Genomic DNA, 25,563 nt, shown 5'->3' on the forward strand with positions numbered 1-25,563 from the left:
ATTTCATCTGAGACATACAAATCTCAGAGTAGCAGGTTATGACAAGCACGAGAAGTTCTGCTTCTGTGCCATGGAGTAACATGTTGTTGTTGTAGTTGTTCTTGCCATTGGGAATGAGTTTATCTTTAATTGTGCTGTTATAATCACACTGGGCACATCTACATGTGCAATTAATGTGATTGAATATACTCCAGCTCAGTTTGAGTCAGAGTAAACTAATCCTGACATCACCATCTATATATGCGTTTAAGTGCAATAACTTACTGAAGTGTAGGATAGGACCCATGTCTGACAGGACTATCCTACACCAAAGTAAATTAATCTATTTTGCACTAATTGTGGCACATGAGTAGACATGCCCACTGTTAAAGAAATCAGTACATAAATATACCAGGGTGAAATGGGAATATGACTTTGGTGGGACTCAACCCCACCAATTTTGAATGCAGCTATACTGACAGCAGCTTAGTGCACTACCCATTCAGCTACAGAGTAATAGAGCATGAGCTGATCCTCATAGTCTTCAGTTAAAGCAAAACACATATTACTAAGTCAGTGTAAAGCCTCAGGCAGACACTGATCTGGTGCTAGAGGAGTGGAAATGGAGGTGCAGGAAATAATTTGATTTTGCCATTAGCGGGGTTAGAAAGTGACTGGGGTGATGTGTCATATGGTGTTGCCTGGCAGATGCTCTAGCTGGGGAGGCCAATGACCCAGTTCATCCTGATGAGCCACTTTTCCTGGTCAGATGGCATCTCCTCTGATACACCACTGCCTCCCCCTGGGCACTGGGCATCTGAGGTAAAAAACCTGTGAAGCAACAAGGCATTACGCAGAAACTGAATTAACTCCATGTGCAGTATTTCAAGTCAGCTCAACAAACCACAGCGAAGCATTTCTGCAGAACCCTGCACTCAGAAGGAGGACATATGGGGCCAGGGACAGTGAGGACTGGAGATTAAACAAGGGGCTGGGGAGAGGTCTCCAAGGAGTTCTGTTCTCAGGATGTGCTGGCTGCAGTTTGCTGCACTGTCTGCCTGCTTCAGCTTGACTGTTTTGGTAACATAGGAAGCTGTTTGGGGCAGGACAGTTTGTCACTCCGGCTGCATGCAACACTCAGCACCATGGGATCACAATCCTGACTGGGGCCCTAGGGGCTGTGGTACTACACAAGCCAAACCCCAATGGGTCCCCTACTTCAGCCCTGCAGACCCAGACCCTGGGGTGAAGAAATCGATGAAGAAAGGCCATTTTAAGTACCATCCTCATAATTAATTATTAATATAGTTTTTAATATATATTAAAAAGGGACAGAATTAGTGGCTCGTGAGACGGCTGGGTTCCCTATCCTGCCATATTGCCAGGAACAGGCTTTCAGATGCCCTTTGCAATGTCCTTAGCACAAACATCATATTTTTTGTGGCAGCAGAATTTGGTCTGTCCCAGGACACCTGCGAAGGACATCTGAACAAGAACTGCTCCATCTCAGGAAAGAGCAGGCTGTCCCACCAAAACAGGTTGTATGTTTCCACCCTAGGTGGCACTACAAGTGAACCTCCATGTCCAGCCACTTGCATTCAGGTGTGGGAGCACCAAGTCTGAGATGCACCAAGGAACTGTGAGCTCTCGCCCAGCAGCAGGGCAGGGTTGAGTTGTGGTGGAGATTGGCAGCTGGGGCAGCAGGACAGGACTGGAGCACACTGCGGACATGTCTACATGAGACGTTCACTGAACAGTGCAGTGAGTGTCTCAGCATCTACACATGTGCTGCTATTAGGCTGGAGTAAACTAACTGACTCCACAGCAGGATAGTATTGGAATTACTGCAGAGTAAAAACCTCCACAGCAGTGCACGTATAGATGCTGCCCTGGCTGGCTAGGACATGAGTGTGCTTCAGCATAGGGGCTGCTTGCTGGCTAGCCCTGCACTGAAGCAGCCTTAGACTGGCAGGCTGGCCCTGTGGTTTCCCTGCCAGCCAGGGCTGCTCCACTCCAGCTCAGCATGCTGCAGTTCTGGATGCATATTCAAACAGTGTGCCCAGGAGCAATAATCTCTAGAGCAATAAACTCCAGAGTTTTGCTTCACATTAACTGTCCATGTAGACATAGCTTAGGATGGCTGAGGGAGCCAGAACTGGCCTGGCAGGAGACATGCATTGGCAGAGCAGGGACAGTGAGAGTCCAGGTGGTTCTGCCAGCCACTTGTTTCCATAAGAGAGAATCGCATGCTAGAAAAATAATGTTTCAGGGGTGTGACAGGTATGCCCTTTCAGGGTCTGTCCACTGGTGACCCTGACCGCCTGTTATGGACCAACCACCCACCTTCTTGTCTGCAACACCTTGTTGTTAATTGATTAATTAGGAGATGCTAATTAAGTGGGAGGCTGCCCATTTTCTGCCCCAATGCAAGGGGGTGCTATCTGCAGCTCCTTTCCTCCCCTACACCACAGCCCAAGCCTCATAGATGGTACTCACACTGTTTAGTCTGAGCCTTACTCTATTCTGGCCCCCTTGTCCTCCCTGTGGTCCTGTCTCACCCTGTGCCTCACTGGGCATTCATCAATGCTGCCCCCCTCTCTGAGGCTGGGGTCTCCACGCTGCCATGGCTCCCCTATGAGGCCTCCTCCAACCCCTGATAGCTTCACCCAAACCTACGGTTCTAAACAGCGAACACAAAACACAAGCCACTGAGCTATAGCATAAAATCTAAGCCACCCAGCTAAACATCATTCAATCCCTACCAGGGAATTCTCCACCCCTTAACAGCAATCAGGAGTTGCTCATACAGTCAGGCTTCTCCCCTCTGCTTGCTCTGGCAGAGCTCCTTCTCCCTTGGCTGCTAGCGGGGAATTGCCAGCCTGGCCCCAGCCCTGGGGTTTAAATGTGAACCAGTCCTACCCCTTCCGGCAGCTGACCACTGGCAGGTGTGGGTCACCAGCTAACTCTGTTTGCCCTGGCAACTGGCAGCTGGGGCTCCTCACTCGCTGCTAGGGCTCTTCCCTAGCAGTTTACCCTCTTTAAAAGAAGCAGGGTGCCTAAGTGCTCTGTGACAAGGGGAAAGAGCGTTATGTCCCAGCACTCTCCCAGTGACTGGCCTGGCTCCTAAGCAAAGGGGCCTGTGATCAGAGTCTGTGGGTGACTTTGCATTTCTTTCCTAGCTCATGATTAAAGAACATGGCCTCACAACCCTCTTTCTCTGTTTCTGTTTCTCTCCGTCTCTGTTCACAGCATGGTGCTCTGTTGCGGGAAGGAAGTCTGTCTGGATCCCAGCAAAGAGTGGTTTGAGATGTAAAAACAAAACAGGAAAACTCCCTGAACAACACACGGGCTGCAGGGCTGAACCAGCAGCAGCAGGACCCAACCTGGGCTGCATCCTCCAATCACTGACGTGAGCAGTAGGGCTGTGCGAGGCTTCAGACAGAGCTTTGGGTCTGGAGAAGCTTCGGACGCTTCGGGGTGTGAAGCAGCACATCCGGGTCGAAGCGCTGCCTCGTTCGGCTTCCCGAAGCAGTTCAGAGCCGCCTCAGAGAACTGGCTATAGGCTATAATGGGGAAAAAAAAGATATCTATAACTTTGTTGTTTTTTGTCTGATTTGGATGAAATTTTCAAGGGTGGTAGACTCTGCAGAGAGAATGAAGCCTGCCAAGTTTCAAGAAGATAGGTGCAGGGGGGGTTGGGGGGAGTGACACCCCAAATTCTTGAAAGCAAAACTGCTGTCATGTCTATGCGTTACAACACAGGGGGGTCAAAACTGCAGGGGTGGTAGCTCTTACTGAGGCCACAAAGCCTGCCAGGTTTCAAGAAGATTGGTGCAGGGGCTTGGGGGGAACTGCCCCTCAAGCTGCAGACAAGCACAACTGGTGCCATGGGTGCTGTGGGACTGACCGTGTCTGTCCTGGGGCGGGAGGGGAGACACGGCTGCAGGCCTGGCTGCTGAGCTGCTGTGTTCCCAGTTACCAGTCAATCACTCATGATTCACTCCGGGACCGGAGACCGGGGACTCAGGGACCAGTTCAATACACAGGACCTAGCTACTACATAAGGAGCATCAATTAGCACCTACAACACCAGGCTAAGGAGAGGAAAGAATCAATACAATCAACTGCCCCAAGACAGACACAGTCTTGGCATGAGTTTTGCCTAGGGGTGCAAGGCCCTAAAACCCCTCTGCACCAATCTCCTCCACAGCTGGCAGGTGTCACAGCAGGGGCCACCACCCCTGCAGCTGTCACCCCACTGTGCCTTAGCACACCCAGTGCAATCAACAATTTGCTTGAAGATGCCCGAAAAAGTAAACAGCTCGCTCTCATAGCCCAAGAGGGAGGGCAAATTATTAAGTGTGCTACTAACATTCCCCCGCTGTGTAAATGATATGAAGTAATTTGTACTGTGCATATGTATGCCTTTACTAAAAATGCTTCCTTTTCGTTTTGTTTGTAGTAATAATAAGTTTGGTTATGAGATTAATATTGTTCAATATAATTTTTAAATGTTGTTGCTATAACATTCGTGCTAAAATAAATGTTGTTTCTGCCAACCATGTACACGCCACCTGGCAGAAATCATATTTATAAGTCTTACCAAATGCTCCAAAGAAGCAAGGGGTGGATTGTGATGGCCAAAACCAAAAACATTAATAAGGAATAAAGATGTGCTTCTTGGAGCCACTTGGAACTTTTGTCTAATATGAAGCTTGTATTTTTGTAACCCGCAAATGTCACTTGTAACTGTTTGTGGAACTGAACAGGCCTCAAAGACAAAGCTGTAGCTGTGAAATTAGCTGACCTAATAGTTCTTTCTCGCTCAGAATTTAGCCTTGATGATGATAAAAACTGGATTCAACTGCCCAGCGTATCTAGTACATTTCAGAAAGGACATCTCAAAAAAGCATAGTCAGAGAGTTTTGAAGGGGCTGGATTTAGGCAGAGTAATGTTAATTTTAAACCTGAAGATGTTGTGTTGCAATCTGCTTATTGGATAAACCCAAGCTTGGGCAGTAACTTATAATAATTTCTAACACCTTTTAACCCCATAGGATAACAGCTATAAAGCAATATTATGAATGGCTATATAACTAACAAATTAGCATAATTAGAATATAAAAGAACACACACGTCATAGTAACCCTCGGGAAGGACGGAGCAGAAGGGTCATTGCTGTCCCAGACCCCACAGATATCTCTTACTCCCTGTGAGAGTGAGACCAGATCCTGACTGAGGGGCTTCCACCGGTATCCTTCGAGCAGCCCAGTTCAGAGACATCTGACTTTGCTGATTCAACTTGCCGTGCATCTTCTAACCAAGGGACTACCGATAAGTTACTAACCAAGTGGGAACTCCTGGTTAATTTCTTTATCTGTCTTATTATCACTGTCAATTTTAGTCTGTATTGTTATGTTGTCTGCTTATTAACTTAACCTTTTTATTAACTATTATATATGCAAACTATATCGTTTGTTGTCATAAGTAAAATTCATTTTTTTTTGTAAGTGAAACTTGTCATTTCTTTCCTTTCCAACATCACCTTCTCGATCCCGAACCAAATAGCCCAGTGGCTAATAAGGTTGCAGTGCTCAGTCAGTCTGCAACTAAATTGATATACTCACAGTGCCCTGCTGGCCTGTGACAGCAGTGTCACCCACGGCACCAGTTTTACTTGTCTGCAGGTTGTGGGGCAGTTCCCCAAAAGCTCCTGCACTGATCTCCTTGAAGCTTTGCATGCTTTGTGGCCTCAGTAAGAGCTACCAGCCCTGCAGTTTTGGCCTCCTGTGTTGTTACACACAACTGTGACATGTTTGGCTTTCAAGAATTTGGGGTACAGTTCCCCCCAAACCCCTGCACCGATCATCTTGAAACTTGGCAGGTTTCATGCTCTCAGCAGAGGCTACCATCTCTGCAAGCTTCATCCCAATTGGACAAAAAACAGTTATAGATATTTAATTGATTCCCCAGTATGCCCTATGGCCAGACCTCCGATGCAGCTCTGAAGCTTCAGAGCCACTTTGGCTGGATTGAGGTGGAAATCCGGTCCTGAGCTCTGGATCGGATCGCAGCCATCTGAAGCCAGATCCAATTGCTGCCGACTCGCACAGGCCTAGCGAGCAGCAAATGCCTCCTCCTTTTATAGAAATCTGGAGGCCAAAGGAGAGTGACCATCAGCATGGCACCACTCAGAAGAGTCAAAGGCTTCACCCCACCAAGGGAAAATTGATTCCTTCTTATGAGACTCACATGGTGGGAGGTTTTCATTTCTGCTGATTTGAATGGCTACAGTTTGGGGATTGCATTGTAATTGTAGAAATCCCTACACTAAATCCTTGAAGTGTTCATCCCCGTTGGTGGGACCAGAGCAGATCTGATTGTAACTTAGAGCTTGGATGTAGACAATGGATCTAGCCCTGTGCTTAGGATGAAATCTGGTGGTGTCAAGGGAGCTGTACTACCACCGGCTTCCCTTGTGGATAGTCACTGTTATAACGCCTGCTGCAGCAGCTGTCCCAGGAGAGCTGATCAAAGTTTCATAGTTTCTAGGGTCGAAAGGGACCTGAGTAAATCATCTAGTCCGACCCCCTGCCATGGCAGGAAAGAGTACTGGGGTCAAACGACCCCAGCAAGGTATTTCTCTAACCTCCTCTTGAAAACCCCCAGGGTAGGAGCCAGCACCACTTCTCTTGGAAGTTGGTTCCAGACCCTAGCTGCCCTGACCGTGAAGTAGCGCCTCCTGATATCTAGTCTAAACCTACCCTCTGCCAGCTTGTGACCGTTATTCCTGGTCACTCCTGGTGGTGCTCGGGGGAACAGGGACTCCCCCAGTGTCTGCTGGTCCCCCCTGACTAGTTTGTAACAGGGCACTAGATCCCCCCTCAGCCTTCTCTTGTGGAGGGTGAACAGCTTCAGGTCCCGTAGCCTCTCCTCATAGGGCCTGCCCTGCTGTCCCCTGATCATCTCTCCCATCCAGACATTCATATACCTGGTGTGCAAACCAGCCCACATTATACCAGTGTTAAAATGTAGTCTTTTCTCACACTGTGTATGTATCTTCAAGTGCAAGCTTTTCAAGCAGCAAGCCAAAAGAGCAGGAACAGCAACTGCAGACTCACTCCCAACACAACACAGTGCAGACGTCTTGCTCTTTGATACAGATTCGTGTCACCCCAGCCATGGAGACAGCCTGCACCAGTGCTGTCATGGCCCCAGATCCATCCTGCTCTGCACTGCTCTAACACTTCAGCTCCACCCTGTCAAGCACAGCACGACTCTGACCTGAGTTACGCTTTGCATAGTGGAGCACTGTCCTGGCTGTACATCTCCCCAAGCCAGCAGAGACATGCTTTGGATCCTCAACTTGATACGCTGGCATCTTGAATCCTGAAGAGCCAGGGGACAGGGCCCTTCCCTGGACAGAAAAATGTTGACCAGGCCTCAGACCCATCCTGCTCAACACAGGCCTGGCCCCAGACCCCACCCTGCCTGGCACATGACAGCCCTGGTCCCACTTCCACCTGGCTCCCTTCCATGTTTGTGTCTCTACCTGAGGGAGTATTTCCAGCTCCTGATGGATGCCCATTCCAGGGAAGAGCCAGGCTGTATCTGGAGTCAGGCTGGAACAACCCTGCCTTGGCCCAGGCCAGCTCCTGGCAGCCCCAAACCCTCTGCTTGCATTCTGGTATGGTGCCCTGTTGCCAAGTGTTTCTCAATGATCCCACTTGAAAACACTGGCCAGCTCATTGCTGCCAGTGGTGCAACTGTCCTGGGGGGCAGGGGAGAGGTGGACACCATGGGCAGCACCTGTCTCCTCCACAGTGGGAACTGCCAACGCCAGGCAGGTGCAGCCTTCAGAAAGACAGCTCTGGGCAGTGTGGTCCAGGTAGCTATCATGTGTCCATGAAGAGCCAAAGATGAGCTGGGACAGAGTACAATGAATTTGGATCAAATTGTGAACTCTGATTGTATAACTTCTGGTGTAGCATCCTGTTCCTTTTGGTGTGGTAGCTGATATTGTGTTGAAAATACTAACCTCGTCTGGATGTGGGCGGCCTATTGTGGACACCTCCTTGCTGGGTGAGTGGACAGTGAGACTTGCGTGGGTGGAGGGTTTTATTTCCCAGCCTGGGCACTGGCCTCACAAAGGAAAGAGCCTGTGAGAGGGCAGCTCTGAAATGCATTCCCATCACTTGCAACAATCCTGGGCCGGAGGGTGCTGCGTCCATAGGCTTGGTGCAAGAATCCAGGACTACTCCTGAACTCTGCAGTATACTCCTGAAGCCAGTCAGCCCTTGGGACCCACACAGTGACCCTGGGTGCTTCTTCCCAGACTCGAGGTCTGTTTTATTTCCCCAGATTGGCCATTGGGTCTCAGCTATCATTGTCTGCTGCCTCTGGTGTCCAACAGATGGCACCAGAGTCTAACAAATGTGACATCCTTGCTTAACAGAATTATTGATACATGCAGGTGTGTATATCTCCATATCAGTATAGATATCTATCTATCTATAGTTATTTATTTCTGCAGCTGGATCTCTCTCAGTACATATATTGTTTGGGTCAAGGATTGTTTCTCCAACATCCCTTACTGTTTTGGCATGTAAGCAATTATTTTTAGTGCGTCAGCTCTAGGCTGGCCAGGTCCATTCATGTTCGTATAGTCTTTTACTGTCTTGTTGGACAGAAATGTTCGGGCCCTTCTAGAGGGCAACAATCAGTGCAGGCAAGTCTGGGCCAGTTCAGAGGTGGGTGGGTGCCACCGGGAAGGGCAGAGTTCACCCGGGCCCTGCAGGCCTGACGGTTCTGGGCCAGAACAGGTGACCAGTGCTGTGCAAGAGGAGACAACTCCCACGGGACCTGACGCCCTAGAAATCTGCCTGGTTTGGAGAAAAAAGTGGGGAATGTCTCTTCTTTCCTGACATGACACAAGAAGACACTGGGGAGAGGTGGGGGTAACGAATGCAGGGATGCACAGAAGGGGGCAGTTATGGGGTAGAAGTCACTGATGTACAGATAGATCTTGACATGCACCCAAGTGGCTGAACTGGAGGACTGTAGCATCCAGCTGCAGAGGAGTCTCTCTCTCTAGTCTAGTGCTGCTGTGTCTCCCACAGGCCTGGGTCAAAAAGCAAAAGGTACTTGGGAGAGAGAGGGGATGTCTCAGAAGCTATCCCTTCTGCTGTGTGATCTTTCCTACGAGGCCCAGTGACTGTTTTTGGTCCCACACGGGGTTTGCACTCAGTACATAGTGACAGTGTCTGAGCCTAGCACCAGACTTAATGAACTCACAAAGTAAGACATGAAAGGGATGTTGTTCTCAATCCAATTTCGAAACACAGCTGCATGGGAAAAGCCAGTTTCCACAAAACTAGAAGGGAACTGGGCAAGAAGTCCCTGAATTACAGGCCATAGACACAGAGCAGCTCCTCAGTATTCAAAGTGTTCTGAAGTTACACGGAAAGTGAGAGTCTGCACAGTGCAGCTTCTCCACCCCTCTCACAGTTGAGACCTCTTGCCAAGCACCAGAGAGGAGCTGGTTTGTGTCCTGTTACAAATGTCAAAGGCACTTTCTTCAGAAAGTGTCACTAGGCACCCGTGGGGCTGAGGAGCTGCTTCCAGGATCTTGTGCAACTACTGGACATCTGCACATGAAGCAGTGAGTAGAGGAGGGCCAGCAGTGTAGTGATAAAAGTTACAGTTAGCAGGGTGGGCCACCTGCACTGTGGGAGCAACAGCCAGGAACTTTAAGTGCCTGGATCAGGTAAGACGCTCCCCTCCCCACCCATTCTCCCTGTCCCTGCCTGCTGCTACTGCTGTCCCTGCTGTCCAGGGGGTAGGAGACCCCCAGAACCCTCTGCACTTACACTTCTGGACCCACTCATCGCATTCCTGTCCCACTCCAGCCAGGGCTGTAGGGAGGCTGCACAGGGAGCCAGGTGAGTTGGGGACAGTGGCAGCAGCAGGCCAGTTTCCCTTCTCTGAGCTACCAGGGAACATCTGGGAGGACTGGACACAGAGGGGAGTCCACCTGCTTCCACCATCCCTGGCTGAGCCTGGCTGGAGCAGGGTAGGAATGGCCCTGGAGCTCACCCTTCCCCTGGCTCACCTGGGCAGAGCAGCAGTGGCAGGCAGGGGAAATGCCACTGAGGAATTCTTACCTGCTTCAAGGACTTAAAACAATTAATAATTAATTTTAAAAAAATCCCAGGCTGCTGCTTCCATGGCACAATCCAAAAGGCAGGTGTGACAGTGCCACTGTACCCTCGTGGATCCACCACTGCATTCATGTAGGGAGGGCTACGAGCATTGGGCAGTATGTTGAGCATTTGTTGCCTTTCAACAAATCAAACAAGTATTAGAACCCAGGAAATTTGGCCTGAGGGTTAAATGTACAAGAAGCCCAAAGCATTGAAATTTGGCTTTGGTGGGACTCAGGGAGACAAATTCTTACCTCGACCCCCCAAGTCACTCAGGAATAGCATTTCTGCTGCTGTCCCTGAGCACCTGGACATGGTTTCTAGCATCAGCCAATACAGAGAGCTCAGGCTGAAATGACTTAACCTCCAGCTCCCTTAGCACCTTCCCAACACCACATCCCCCCTTGGCCCCTCACCCATTCCTGTCAAAACAGAAGGCCCCAAAGTTTGTGTCAAGTTAATTTTTGCAGATGTTACAACTAGCATGATCAGCAACGTAAAGAAACAGGACGTGGCAAGTAGCATTTCCAGGTGGCAAGGGAAAGAGATAAGAAGTTCTCTCTTCCAGACTTGTAGTTGTAACCCATGCCAGCACGCTAGGCCAGGTGATGTGCCGGATTTCAGATCCTCAGCATGCCAGTAGCCCTGGGAACCCCCTCTAGCAGGTCTGCTGACTGAGGTGTCCCATGGAGGAGTGTATGCCTCTCCCTCACCATCCAAGAATTTATTCCAAACCCAATAAACACATTGGTTTCTTTATTATGGAGAACTATATACAGAAAAGGATTGATCAAGAGAAGAAAATATATTTAAAAGGGCTTTGTCTGTCTGTCCGTAATGCTTCTGATCAAGTGCACGCACACTGCCGAGATAGTGTTACCATACATAGTGACCTCTTTTTTAAGCCCTCAGCTCTCCACCCAGGCAAGTTTTGTTTTTTTTTTTTAATTTGCCCAGATGTCCAGGACTTTCCTTTGCTCCGCTGGTGGGGGCAAGGCGAGGGCAATCGGAGGCAGCTGGGAGCACACGCATACCTGCCTGCAGTTAGAGGCGTGCAGACCCATGTGGCGCTCCCTGCTACCTCCAATCGCCTCTCCCCACTTCCAGTCCCGGAGCACAGCAAAATCCTGGATGGGCGGCGGGGAACGGGACTGTGGGGAGCACTGGCAGCACCAGGGGGCTGTGGGTCAGGAGCTAGGGGCACCAGCAGGGACAGGAGGTGGGGGGCTGCAGGTTGGAAGTGAGGAGCACTGTCAGGGCCCACAGGAGCAGGGTACTACAGCTGGGCGAGTGAGGGGCACCAGCAGAGCGGGGGCCGGAGGGGAGCTGTGGCTTGGCAGTGAGGCACAACAGAACGGCCAGGGACAGGGCCACCCTTCAGGGTCAACCATGTAAAAAAACACTCCTTTGAAATCCATCATTCATGACAGGCACCCATGTTAAATGTTAAATAAACCCAACGATTTGAATAGGATCTACAGCTGCAACATTAGAGGAATGATCACCACACTGGATGATCCCACTTGCATCAAACAACTTCAATGGCGATTACATTCCCCTGGAAAACCCTTTAAAACAGTTTCCCCCCTCCCCGCCCCCCCCCATAACCCAGGTTGACTACCTTCTGGTCACAATCCCCTTCCCATAACAATAAATGGGAACACAGCTTTAACTGTGATCCACCAGTCAATGGCCAAGGCAAGGCTTCTGGTGCTCTAGGGAAAGTGGACTTTGGTTTTTCTTGGTAACTCAGCAAAAACAAGTCTCTGATCAGCCACTACAGGTAACAGGCTTTTTTTCTTTAGTTTCCTTCTGAAAAAATACACCTCCTGCAAACACCAGCAGTTAAGTGTCCCCTCACACACCCACGCAGGCTTGGGAATCTCACAGCCTGCTCCCTCTCTGGGCTGCCTCTCCCCCAGCACCTCCACGTGCAGGCAGTGGATTCCTCTGCAGCTCTCTGTTCCTGCAGTAGGAGCCTTTCCAGCCCAAACAGAGGACTTCCCTCCACAGGTCCCTGACCAGGCAGCTTCTACCAGCTAGTTTACCAACCCTTCCCCACTTTTTCCCTGGGTACCCATGTCCCTGATTGCACAGCTTCAACCCAGGTAGGGAATCAACTTCTCCTGGGAAGACTCAGGCTCTCTTCTATCCTGATGCCTGCTCCCCAGCAAACCTTTTCCCAAGGGGGGAAAAAAGGCAATGCTGACACCCCACCCTCTCTCCAGGCTGGTGTTGCTCTCCTGCCACTTCTCCCCCAGGCCTTTATAGTTCCATAGTAGCCAATCAGAGTCCGTTTGTGATGGGGGCTCTGGTCACAGTTCAAATGCACCAGTAAAAAGCATGCATTGTGCACAGGATACTGCCTGTTTGGAAAAGCGGATGCACCCTCTGCAAACTTCTTGCCACCTTCCTTGCAAAGTTCTTAGGCACAGCTCACCCCCTCAGCTTGCAGCCAAGCGAGCCTTTGCAGCTGTTACATAATTTTCACAAGGACGCAGACCCTAACTAATTGGCAGCTCCCAAGTCCATAGTAAAAACAGCTCAGTCCAGTTCCTGAAGTCTCAGTGAAACAAGGAAATCTGAAAAAAAAACGAGCAGAGAATATTTATTAAAATAAGCCAATATAAATACTGAGTGTACACATGTGGAGGATTTTGGAAGCCAGCAAATTCAAGACAACCTGCTGCCAGTTTGTGTGACACCTCCCTTCAGGGTGTCCCCAGCCACTATGTACTGTTGTGAGTAGCTAGAAAGACATTGAGACACAGCTGTTTATTCTTGTGCTTTGGCTATCAACAATAAAAGACTGGGCTTAGACATGTTTCATGCGTCTTTATCTGATCTGGGTGGTAGTGATACTCTACCTGCTAAGAGGGTATGGACAATCACTGGGAAGTGCAGTTGTATATTAATTTGGTGTACAATAAAGGCTAATCATTAGGAGAACTGCAAATCTACCTTTATTCAGCATCTAAGTTTGCAAATAGCCTTGTCTCTAAAGGCAAGGCCACCCCAGTATTTGATCATATCCTCCCTAGTATATAAATACGCAAGTCCACCTTACCAAACAATCCAGACTGCTCCGTAGAAGCTCGTTATATACCACTCCACCTATGCATATGCCTTCTGCAAACTCTACCAGACACGGCTTTATGTTTCCTCCCAAATCCCTGGTAAAGATAGTGAATTGCTTTGGCTGAATAACAGAGCCTTGCTGGGCCCTGTAAAAACACTCCACAGCTGAATTCCCATTTGCAATTACATTTCTCTGTTTCTCAGCCAGGGTTTGCCCTATTTAAAAAGGTCTAAATTGTTTTGGCTACTTAGCTGTGTCACAACTGACAGATTGTGACAGGTTTAAAGTCAAGAAACTCTCTCTAAGGGGGGCTTCTCAATATGTCAGCCAGGAGACCCAGTTACCAAACTGTAAGAGATGCTGGGTGTGCGTGGTGGGGCTGGCAGGTGCAGGGACTGCACCACTGCTGTAGCAGCAGCAGGAACAGGCTGGGCAGATCACCCTGCGCCAACAGCAACTGGGACCCTGAGTCCCCAGGGCAGGTAACGCAGCTCTCACCCCAAGCAGGGGTTAGCCCAGGTCCCACCTCTCCACACCTCTCTCCTGCCCCTATCAGTATTTTACCCTGGACTCAAAATGAGACAGTTATTCCTCTGGCCATAAGAAAGCATGCTTAGACTGAAAACCCTGTAGTCTGTTGCATATGGTGCAATGTGCTACAACATACACCCCTCCCCCCGCTTCCGATCTTTCCGAGCCCAGGGTGAGGTGGGGAAGGCTACATGAAGTGGGCATATTTGGCTCTCAGTGGCTGGAGGGGACCTTGTAATTGTTGCCATTCAAACAGGCCTCTGGGATGGGGGTGAAAGGGTTCACAACCTCCATTACCCAACTCAGTCTCTTTGCATGTTGCACTGGCAGCCCAGACTCCTGAAGAGCCAGGGGAGGAGGCCCTCCCCTGCCCAGCACAACACTGGCTAGGCCCCAGACCCACTCTGCCCAACACAGACCTGGCTCCGGGTGCCATCCTGCCTGGCACCTCACAGCCCTGGCCCCAATTCCACCTGCCCCAGAGCTGCCTGGCTGCCCTTCTTGCTTGTGTCTCTGCTTGAGGGAGCATTTCCAACTCCTGATGGATGCCCATTCTAGGGAAAAGTCTTATCTGGAGTCAGGCTGTAACAAACCTGCCTTGGCCCAAGCCACTCCTGGAAGCCCCAAACGCTTTCTGCTTAGGTGCCAGCGTGGTTTCCTATGTGTTTCTCCAAACAAATCCCATTTGAGGACACTGGCCAGCTCATTATTCCCAGTGGTGCAGCTGCCCTGTGGAGCAGAGGGAGGGGACAAGGTGGACATCATGGGCAGCACCTGTCCCTTTTACAGCAGGAAGTATAATTGAGAGACAGATGCTGCCTCCAACCAGACACCTCTGGGCAGTGCAGCAGCATTCAGCCTTGCATGAATACTCCTGGGGAGATGATGGGTAAGTGCAGCCCTGAGAGCTAGAGGGGTCAGGGTGGGCAGCTGGGCCCACAGTTGTCTGGGTCTGTTCACTCCTGTCAGGATTGGGTGGCTCTCAGCAGAGAGAGTAGAGTCCACCTGAACCCTGATAATCTGACAGCTTGGAGAGTGACCTCAGCAGTGCTATATGAGAGAAGACATGATGCCAATGGGACCCTAGCATCATAGAATCATAGAAGTTGGGTCGGGAGGGACCTTGTAGATCTTCAAGTCCGACCCCCCGCCTGGGCGGGAGAAAAACTGGACTCAAATGAGTCCAGCCAGGTAGGCATCAAGCCTCTTCTTAAAGATCCCCAGGGCAGGAGCCAGCACCACTTCCCTTGGAAGTTGGTTCCAGCTCCTAGCCACCCTGACTGTGAAGTAGTTCTTGCGGATGTCTGATCTAAACCTACTCTCTAATAATTTGTGTCCATTGTTCCTTGTCATGCCAGGGGGCGCTCGGGGAAACAGTGTCTCCCCTAAATCTTTCTGGTCCCCCCTAATGAGTTTATAGACAGTCACCAGGTCCCCCCTCAGCCTTCTCTTGTGAAGGCTGAACAGGTTCAGGTCCCGCAGTCTTTCAGTGTAGGGTCTGCCCTGTAGTCCCCAGACCATGTGGGTGGCCCTCCTCTGTTGCCCACATCCCTCCTGAAATGGGGCGCACAGAACTGGACACGGTACTCCAGCTGTGGCCTGACCAGCGTCGCGTAGAGGGGGAGGATCACCTCCTTGGCTCTACTTGAGATGCACAGCTGAATGTACTTGAGATGCACCTGTGGATGCAGGACAAGGTCCGGTTAGCCCTGCCAACCGTGACCTCGCATTGTCGGCCCACGTTCATCTTGGAGTCAATAATGACACAAACAGGGTGTGTTACCTCACTGCAGTCCTTGAACCAGGCTGTACGAGAGAGAGAACATGTTCACTAAATCTCAATAGGTTAATACTCCACCCATGGCAAATTTGGTTGCAGCATCCTCTCACCAGCAACGGGGAGGGAGAAAACCACTGGGGCTCCTCCAAGGCATAGGCCTGGGTCCCATGGGGAAGAGTTAAACCTGCTCCTGGGTTCAAGTCATTACACCCACTGCTTGCCAGCCCTTCTCTTTCAAGCCAACAGAAATCAGTCACTAAATTTTCTGCTTCCAGGTACACATGGTTTTCACTTGGTGCCTAAGGTTTCCACCTTGGGCCTACTTAGACTGTGTGCTTCCTCCCCTGTGGGAATTATGCTTGTCCTTCCATATTTAGAAACATGTATGGATATGTAGAAGGGGGATGCTCCTGAGCAGCCACTGTCCCTCTTGCCCACACTTTCTGTATCACTGCCTCTCTCCTGTTTTCTCCCCCTAACTGCAGCTGTTTTTTCATTGGATGAGTATGTCCTGGGTGCAAGCTGAGTGGGAACACATCCGTGGGGAAGCCCTTAAGCTCCCCAGGAAACCTGCCTTCCTCCTGGGTCCTTCTGTTCCTGTTTTATATCTTGCCTCTCCTGCCATGGCAGGGGGTTGGACTAGATGATCTGCTCAGGTCCCTTCCGACCCTAGAAACTATGAAGCCAATGACCAGACCCCCACAGCAAGACTGACTGGGGTAGGGCAGTATTTCCAGCCCAAGAGGGGGAAACACAGGCAGTTTAAGGCATTGGCAATTTGTAGGGGGTGCATGGAGGTGCACATGCACCCCCGAGCATGGTGGTGCATGGCTGAATGTCAAAGGGGCCGTCCTCTGGGGTAGTTTATGTAGCAGGAACTGCCAAGTTTCTGTCATGCTCATCAAACCTGCTACATACTGTTACATCACTCAGGTCCTGTCTGCAGTGAGAAATCTTGGCCCTGCAAAAAAGCATGATAAAAAAAGGCCAGGGCCAACCGTAACTTTCTTGCTGGGGCTTTGCTTGAAAGCTAGTAGTGGAATACCAGAAATGGGGCCTTTCCATTTCCTGTCCCTTCCTACATACTTCTTGAGCTCTTCTTTGTGCTTTGTGTCTATTTACTTCATCTTGTTGCAAAAAATTTAATTCCCATAAGTAGCAGCTCCAGGAAGAAAAAAGGCGCTCATCCCTGTTGTGGCTCTTTACTATCTGTTTAGTTTGTAGTAGCAAGGAGAGACTATAGAAGGCTGTAAAATGCAGCAACCTGTAAACTCAACCTGTACCATTCCTTTATAGATATTAAAGCTTCGAAATTAAAAGACATCTCCCCAAGTGCTCTCTCTCAGCAGCTCTCTTTCTGACAGGCAAACAGTGTTTCACAAGTTGGGGACGGCTGTTCCTAGGAAGAATAGCTTTTGTGCCAAGGCAGGGTCTCTTCTACCTATTCCTCTCAGGCTCTCCCTCTAGCTGGCTCATGTGGCCTAGGGGCAAGAGAGTACGGGGCATATGAACCCTAAGGCCTCCGGGCTTGGGGTTTGCACGTTTGATGCCTGCCATAGATCTGGGAGTATCTGAAGCCCCAGGCTGAAGCCTGGGAGGGAGGATACTTGTTGGTGCTAGCACCACACAGACTTGAAGGACTGAGCTCTGCTCTGTCAATACAGTTAAGAACTGATTTGGCTAATTTAGCCTGAGACATGGTTTTTTAAGGGATACCGGGGAATTAACTAGTGCTCAAGAAGGGACAAGAGGGGCTGTGGTGGCTTTGCAGACACAGAGGTGAATGCACATCAGATATAACCTGATTTGGCTCTTTCTGTGGTGTGGGGGAAACGAGGGCAGACACTGCTTGGTCTGTTTGGTAATGTCTTTTATTGGACCAACTGTACAGATGGAAGAAATATGAGATACATTTACAGGAAAAGGTGCCCTTCCTCAGGTCTGGGAAAGCAGCGGACACAGCTAAACTAAACGCCAGTTAGAAAATATATGATACCAGTCCCCTTTGTTTTATCAAATCATTCAGGAAGTTTGCTCTGAGGCAAAGATAGAAGTTTTTGGCTGTAACATCCAGAACTTGGAGGGTCTAAAATCAACTCCTGAAGCAGATGAGGTTTTCATAATTAAGTGTGCTTCTAATTGTTTTGTGACTTCATATTCAAAATTTGCAGCAGAGAAAATCAGTTTCCCAGACTTCCCTAGGTGATCACCAATGAGTCGCCAATGCTATCCTTGCATACTCCTCCTTGTGCACCCTCTGGACCAAGTGTGTCAAAGCTCCCTATTACTCCCTCTCTGGTGCTTGGTGACTCACCTCAGAAAATGCAGGCCCCAAGTTTTTTCCACTGGGTGCTCCCACCAAAGACCAGGCACACAGAGTGTTAGACAGTCCCCCAGGATAGGGCTGGGGGAGTTCCCAGTTTGTGACATTTCCAAATTTGTCTTTATTCAGATTCAAACCCACAGGACATATTTTTGCAATGTCTTGGGAAACAAAAGTATCAAAAACTGGATTTGAGCTTATTTAAGTTTAGAAATGAGATATCCCTTAGATTTTTATTTTCTTGTCTATGTTGCTATTGTCATTTGTTTTCCTTTATAAAAATGAAAAAAAAAATACAATGCAAAAAGAATTTCTAGAATTCCAAAATTAATTTCCAAAATGTTCTGAAATGAAATCGTTTTGTTTTGGTTTGTTTCTAAGCCCTTGTCATGGCAGGATTCTCATCAGAATAGAAATGTGTTTTGAAAAGTAGCATTTTGCAGTGAGAAAGTGCCTTGATAAACTTTTCTAACCTGCTCAACCTGTGTCCTTCAGGACATTACACTAAGGTGACCAGAAACAAGGGCCAGAAGATGACCAGGAAGAACAATATATCTTCTCCAGGAAAAGACAGGGTTACAATACAGGATAGGAAAGAGCAGAAACCAGGGTCATGTCAAGTCAGTCCCGAGACTGCTGCAACTGTTGGGGCACCTTAGATGCTGTAACAACCCTCCGCAGTTTCTTGCGTTGCTTTGCATCACTGGTGATTCTTTGGGCAGAGTGAGCTGGTGGTGCCCATCTCCTCTTCAGGTATGGATGGGTGTTGGCTCGCAAAAAGCTCATCCACCCTTTGCCAGGTCTTGTCTTTAGTCCTGCTGGGTGTCCAGGCTAGCACAGGTAGGGGTGCTGGTTTAGTCACCAACAACCTGACCATGATTTTACGTGGTACCAGACAGCAGACCAAAAAAGGCCTGGCCTGGAGGAGAAACCAGAGATAAACATGGAAAGCAGAGGGATTGGAAATTACTAGCTGAAACTGTATCTAAACACACAGTTACTAAACACTACCTTCCTTGAGGGCTCTGAAACCCACAAACCAAGTACCATATTTATTAAATTAGAAGACTGTTACCTAGAATATAAGTAACTTTCTGAAGACTATTACCTAGAATATAAGTAACTTTCTGGATAGGCTACTGACAAAAGAGGCAGAAACCTATCTACCACCCAAACTTGTATGTTTGCACCTTAAAACGTGAGAACAAACATTTATCCTGTAGTCTATCTGGCTACCTGCAACAGCACAACATAGATTAACACCTATCCCGGCTGGGGAGACTCGAGAGATGGGAGGAGGGTGGCACACAGATTGGCCGCAGGTCTTCTTGAATTTCAAGAGTTCTCCAAATTTCCCTCCAGCCAATGCCCAATATTTATAGATGACTGGTTTTAATATTCAGATAAATGACCTCTGACTGATTTTATTTAAATGTCTTTATTTCACTGAAACTTTTGGAACTGGACTGAACCATATCTTGTGTGTATTTGGAATGTGTTAATTATTTGGGATTTATATCCTTGGTAAAGGGGGAAGGTTTTTTATCTCTTTTCCTTCCCTATTGTGGAATGCTATTTCTGTTTCTTCTTTACCTTACTTTATGGCCTTTTCAACAGGCTGTTTTTTGTTTTTACAAATTATCTAAGCATGTTAACACAAATATATCTATTATAGCGGACTAACATCTAATACATTTGGTTACATCAATCACTGCTACTACTATTTTAAGATAAAGCTATGATATAGTGTACACAGATTATTTATTTATTTATCTCCTTTTAGGCCACGTACTTCGTTGAATTGTGTTTGACAGCTTCCTTTACTTGCTGACCAAGTTAGTTGTCACATCTGTGTTTCTAGTGGGTTATGGAATAGAGAAAGATCCCACACAATTTACTGATTCGTTTGATGCGCCTGGCTGGGGGAGTATTTGGTTGATTGCACGATTTCACAATGATTGCACACTTAATTCATACAACACAAATTTATTTTAAAATTCCTTGCTACACATATAACACTGCTTAGCTTTAAGAAATCCTTCCCAAACAATGCTATAAGAATTAGTGTTACAAAAACAACTACAAGTAAAGGTTAAATTGGAATCACTACTATTATTTCTTACGGTATACTTATAATCCTAAAATTCCTAGAAACCAGATCCCCAAGGATACTTTCATTCTTTAGTTATGGTTTCAGGGTTGGTCTCAGAAGTGATAGGAACAAGTCGCCTTTCCTTCGGTCCCACGTGTGCGCTCCGCGGCTTCAGCGTGAACGGGAGCTGTTGTTCACGGAGGAGATGGTTCAGGTGATCAGTCTGATCCGGCCTGCACTTGTGATTCTTCCTTTGGTGTTCTGCAAGTGAGGTTACCTCCAAATTGGGACTGTCGGTTACAGGTTTTATTGGGTGAGTTGCCGTCTTGGGCCCCTCCTACCCAAACCTACTCCCAAATTTGGGCTTGTCTCTTTTACCCAACAGACTCCTTTCCTGGGTCTTCTCTGGGAAATTGTCTACATCACCGCTGTGATCTCTTGCCAACCCCTTTCCAAAAGTCCCTAGGTTTCAATCTCTCGGAGCGTTTGCCCAAGGGTCGCTTTTAGGTTAACTTTGTTAAAGGCCTCTAGAGATAATATTCAAAAACCAAGACATTCAGCAGGTTTGCAAGGCCTCTAAAGATAAAATTCAGAATCAAGACATTTGCCACGTAGGCAGAAACAAGCAACGACCCTAGATAAAAAGATGAACCTTGCCTTTATTTTTTAAAACTGGGTAATGGGTATTTATTACAAGCATTCAAACTATTACATTCAATATGACAATCTGCAAAAGTTCAGGTCCCTCAGAAACACAGACCCTTCTTGCAGGAAGCCATGAATCTGAATTCTGGCTCACAGGGAGCAGTAGAAGAGCAGATCCTGAGATCTCCTTAAATTGCCTGTGTTCCCCCCTACCCCAGTCAGTCTTGCTGTGGGGGTCTGGTCACTGGCCTGGTCAGAGGCAAGACATAAAACAGGAACAGAAGGACCCAGGAGGAGGGCGGGTTTCCTGGGGAGCTTAAGGGCTTCCCCATGGATGTGTTCCCACTCAGCTTGCACCCAGGACATACTCATCCAATGAAGAACCATCTGAGGGCTTTGGGCCTTCTGCTCAGCAGTACTTGTGCAGCTTAGCCTAGGCCCCTTGCAAATGGCCAAGGTTAGCAACAAGACAAGTTCCCCCCTTCCTCTCATTTAATATGGGGAAAAAAGCCCCTCACCTTACAATTGAGCAGGGGTGAGGGGGAAGCCACAGCTAGCACCTGCCCTCTTGCACTGCCTCTTCACGTCCTGTCAGTCCCCGCACCTGTGTCACTTGTTCTTCCCCCCCCCACACCAGTGTCTCCTTGGAGCAGCTCCTGGGGCTGCCTTATGCACCCCTGCCTTGGGACTTCCTGATTATATACTGATTTTCTGGGGCTTGAGCCACACCAACAGCCCTGAGTTCAGTGCAGGGAGCACCAGGCGCCGTGATTTTCACACAGAAGAGCACAACTGGTGGTGCTGGGGCTGCCCAGCCCTTATGTCACAGCCTAGTGGCTACAGCACTCACTTAGAGTGGGAAGACCTGGGTTACAGGGAACTCAAAACCGTATCTCCTGCTGCCCAGAAAAATGCCCTGCTCGCCTCTCCATAGATTCATGTGGAGTGGGCACCGTCCACCCCTCCTAGTGAAGCTGGGTCACTGCACAGCCAGGAGCATTGCAGGGTGAGGTCGCCTAGCATCAGCGGGTGCTCTCAGAGCAAGGGGCTGAACAGCATGTGTGAGGGTCAGGGCCAGGAAAGGTTGGATCACGCCAGGACGGTTCTGTGGTGGCCACGCAGCACCCGGGCAGGGTGGATCTGGAGCCAGGTCAGGATGCACTGGGACAGGGTGGATTTGGGGCAGGTAACTTCTGGTCCAAGGGGAGAGCACACACAGATGGCAATGACCGGGCACAGAACTGGATGCTGAGGCAAGTTGTGGGAAGGGACTGATGTCTCTTTATCCATCAGCTGCTGGGATGGGAAACAGATCTACATTTTTTACTGCATACAGTAAAGAGCAATGTGTGCCACTTCACAGTCTGGCCTGCTCTCCAGAGTGTGTGTTGCCAACTCTTGCATGCCTGTGTGCTCCGGGCATTGAGCTCCATGTGCTTCATGGGCTGAACAGGAAGCAAGTTCATGAGCAAGCTAGTGATGCACAATTAATGCAGACGGTGGGGCGCTGCGATGCAGCTGCTTTCAGGGAGAGGGAGCCAGTAAGCTGCAGAACTTGGTAACCCCCTACAAGACCCAGGTAGCTGGGAAAGGCTGGTGCAATCACTCATGTATTAAAAATGGCTGCTGTGCTTTTAGGAGCCCTGATGTGAATTCAGCACCCCTGGAAGCAGAGTCACCACAGTACCAGTGGGAGTGCTGCAGGGAGAGCTGGTCTGGAGGAGGAGTGTTTGACAGCTCGCTTGTGCGTGACTGCAGTCGAACAACTGCCTTGTGCTCAGCCGCTCGCTCTCTGGAGGATTCCCCTTCCCTGAAGTGACAGGCTTTTCCAACCTGGCTGCTGTCTTCAGGACAACGTTTCTGGGCCTCCACCCACCGACTGTGAGCCCAACGGGCTGCAGGCACCTGCCGCAGCGGCTTTGCATAGCTGTGCTTGCAGCCGTGACTGTGTGACAGAGCACTGAATCGTTCGTGACCACAAGCTCTCTTCTGGCCTCTTTTCCATCAGTAGCAAATGAGCTGTGGTTCCTTCTGTGGCCAATGGGGAGCGTGTTTTATTAGACGTGCCTGATAACGAGCTTCAGAGATGGCCTCAGAGATTGCCTGAGCCCAACCTCATTCAGGGGCCTCAGCCTGCAGCTCCTGCACTGCTTGGCTTTCTGAGCATGCTGCACCCCCACACTGATCCCTCTGTGCAAACTGCTACATGCAACAGCAAACAAAACCATGGCCAAGAGCAGCATGCACTGTGTGAGCAATGCAGGCGCATGTGTCTGTGGGTATGCACAGAAAATCAGTGGAGGCTATTGCAGAAATGTATGTATCAGGCAGCTTCAGTGCTGGCCCTGCTCAGCTAGCTCGAGGTCAGCAGGAATGACTTTGAGCATCCCAAGCATCAGAGTCGATTGAAACATATGTTGTCATTGTTAGCAAAGAATTAACCTGCTAGAAGGATTTCCCTCCTTTCCTCCCAAACAGCACTGTCCTGGGGCCAGGCCTGGATGATACTCAGTCGTCAGAGCCTGGCAACCAGGGCTGGGTCCATTCTGCCAAACCCTTCAGGGCTTCCCCATCCCCTGACACAAAGCTCAGGCTCCCTCTTGGATGGATTGGAGCTCTCTGGCTTTCAAGGCGCAGCTGGTACGAGGCAGGGAGCTCTCAGGGAATTCTGGAAGGATTTAAACCAGAGCTGAGAAGGAGCCACATATTTCCTTTGAGGGGCAGCTTCACAATTTCCAAATTGCTTCCATGCCAGAGCTGAATGAGACCAAAACATTTCAAAATTTCTACAGACCAGAACTCCAGGTAAGAATACACTTGGAGACAACCAAAACTTTCCATTTCCACAAAATGGGAATGTTTCACTCTGATTCTGACATATTTAATTTTACTTTCTCCTTTATAACGTAAGGTTGTTTCAGACCTGAAAACTGAAACTTTCCATTCCCCAAAGGTCACACTTGAGTGTTTCACGCATATCGAAACATTTATTTCTATTTTTGTCAGAAAGTAATTTACCTATTTGTGAAATGCCACATATCAGACAACCGGTGTTTCCAACCAAAAATCAGAAAATGTATAGCCAGCTCTAGCTTTAAGACGCACTCACATAATTATGCTGTCTTTCTTTAAGCTGGCACATGTGAACTCAAAGGAACTGTGATCCCACCACCAAAAATATCCTTTGAAAATCTGCAGCTTCATGGTGATGAGGGAGCAGCAGAATGAGACAGATAGCAGAACAGAGAGATCGTATCTTGGCATGGTACCTTCCTCCCTCGATGTTTCAAAGATATGGTATTTGTGTAGTGCAATGAGCATGGCTGTGGTGCAGGGCTGCATGCATGCTGGAGTATGTACAGAGTACTGCATGTGCACTGAGCCCACATAGAGGACAGGCCATGGCTCAGAAGGGCTGTGTACTGCAAGAGTTGTGGGCTGAAGCCCCTTGCCAGGTTGGGCATGCAGGAACTTGGACCTCTGAAGCTCCACAACAGACCTTAAAACCTGCCTGGGCCCAGGTCACGAGATCCTTGTAGAAAAATCAGCCAGCCTGTCAGCAACTTATGGAGAATGAGACAGTAGAGATGGGAAAGATTGCTTTTGTATATCACTTTTTTCTTTATTCCTTTCATGCAGTAGCACACCCCCACCCCACCATCCTCCAGGCTTGGCTTGAGCTAGAGGGACATGGCTGATGGGCTGCGTTCACATCCCAGGTAACCTGCCCAAATGTGGGCATGGCCTTCCCAGTAAGTTGTGCTCAGGGCCTCAGCTCTGCCTTGAGCAGTGGGCAGTTACAGGGAGCTCCCTGATCCGGGCAGTTTCAATCAGACCTGCTACCATGGCACACTTGTGGCAGTGTCACCAAGCTGGGGCCAGAGGAGGGAGCATTGTTCACATGGCAAGTGTGAATGCTTGGGAGCTGCATCAGTGACCAGAGAGCTCCTTAGGGGGAAGGACATGTTGCCATCATCCTGGCAACATGAAGGCAGGCAGCCCTGGATGCATGGGGATGACGCTGAAGGATAGGGGTGGCCAACCCATGGCCCATGGGTCACAAGGGAGCACATGGCAGATCAGGGAGAGGACAGGCAGCACCACAACAGATCGGGCAGGAGTCAGAAAGAAGAGCAGCAGAGCAGGCAGGGGGGAGAGGGTCCTAAGCAGAAAGCAGAGCAACAGATTGGACTGGGGAAGGGGATCAGAGTAGCACTTGAGGACGCTGCAGGGATCATTTGTAGTATACCTGCTACGGACAAGGTGTGCATTTTGGGATACCGGACTCCTGAGAGAGCTGTTTTCTTTGTCTCTGACTACACGGAGCCAATGGCATCGCCCCCAGAGGCAGCCAGGGCAGGATCAGGCGCCTCTGACATCTGTTTTCATCAGAAGTGGAACAGAAGGAGGGAGGCAGATGCTGCACCTCGTGGTTTCCTATATATAACTAACCTCCTCTCACACATGCATGCACACCGTCCCCCCAACCTGCGCATCTGTCGCCTGGGTCTCTGCAGTGCCTCGCTGCGGTGCTGCTCTCACGTCCCACCCACGCCACAGCCCTGACGCTGCCACGGCAAGGCACCTGACAGTCCCTGCATCGAGGCATCCCAGTGTCTCCCCCACGGCCCAGGGAAAAGGCCCCAGTAGATGAGGACTGTGCGGAGAGCAGAGGTGACTTCACGCACGGCCAAGGGTGCTCGCGGGCACCCAGGGAGCAGCTCCACGGCCAGGAGGGCGGCTCGCCGAAGGCACCACCGCTCCTCGGCTGGGCCCTTCGGGGGTCTCAGCACTTCCCGGGCACCGAGCCTGCGGTAACCGCCCGGCTCGGAACCACAGTCGGCCCTTGCTCAGGCCTGGCCCCGGGAAGAGGCCGAGTCAGGGCTGGCACAGGCAGGCCCGGGAAGCCGCTTAGGCCCTGCGCCACGCGCC

General features: G+C 49.5%; 1 long non-coding RNA gene across 1 annotated transcript in view; it reads right to left on the reverse strand.

Moving 5' to 3' along the window:
• Window positions 1-8,394: 8,394 nt before the first annotated feature.
• Window positions 8,395-25,563, reverse strand: part of LOC109317608 — a 21,488-nt gene continuing 4,319 nt past the window's right edge. The window contains exons 2-3 of the long non-coding RNA XR_002103077.1: window positions 16,052-16,056; window positions 8,395-8,405 (exon numbers count right to left, since the gene is read on the reverse strand). This is a non-coding gene — a long non-coding RNA (uncharacterized LOC109317608). The remainder of the gene's footprint in view (window positions 8,406-16,051; window positions 16,057-25,563) is intronic.

Source organism: Crocodylus porosus, unplaced genomic scaffold, assembly GCF_001723895.1.
Source record: "Crocodylus porosus isolate Cpor-Errol unplaced genomic scaffold, CroPor_comp1, whole genome shotgun sequence".
Taxonomy (NCBI): Eukaryota; Metazoa; Chordata; order Crocodylia; family Crocodylidae; genus Crocodylus; species Crocodylus porosus.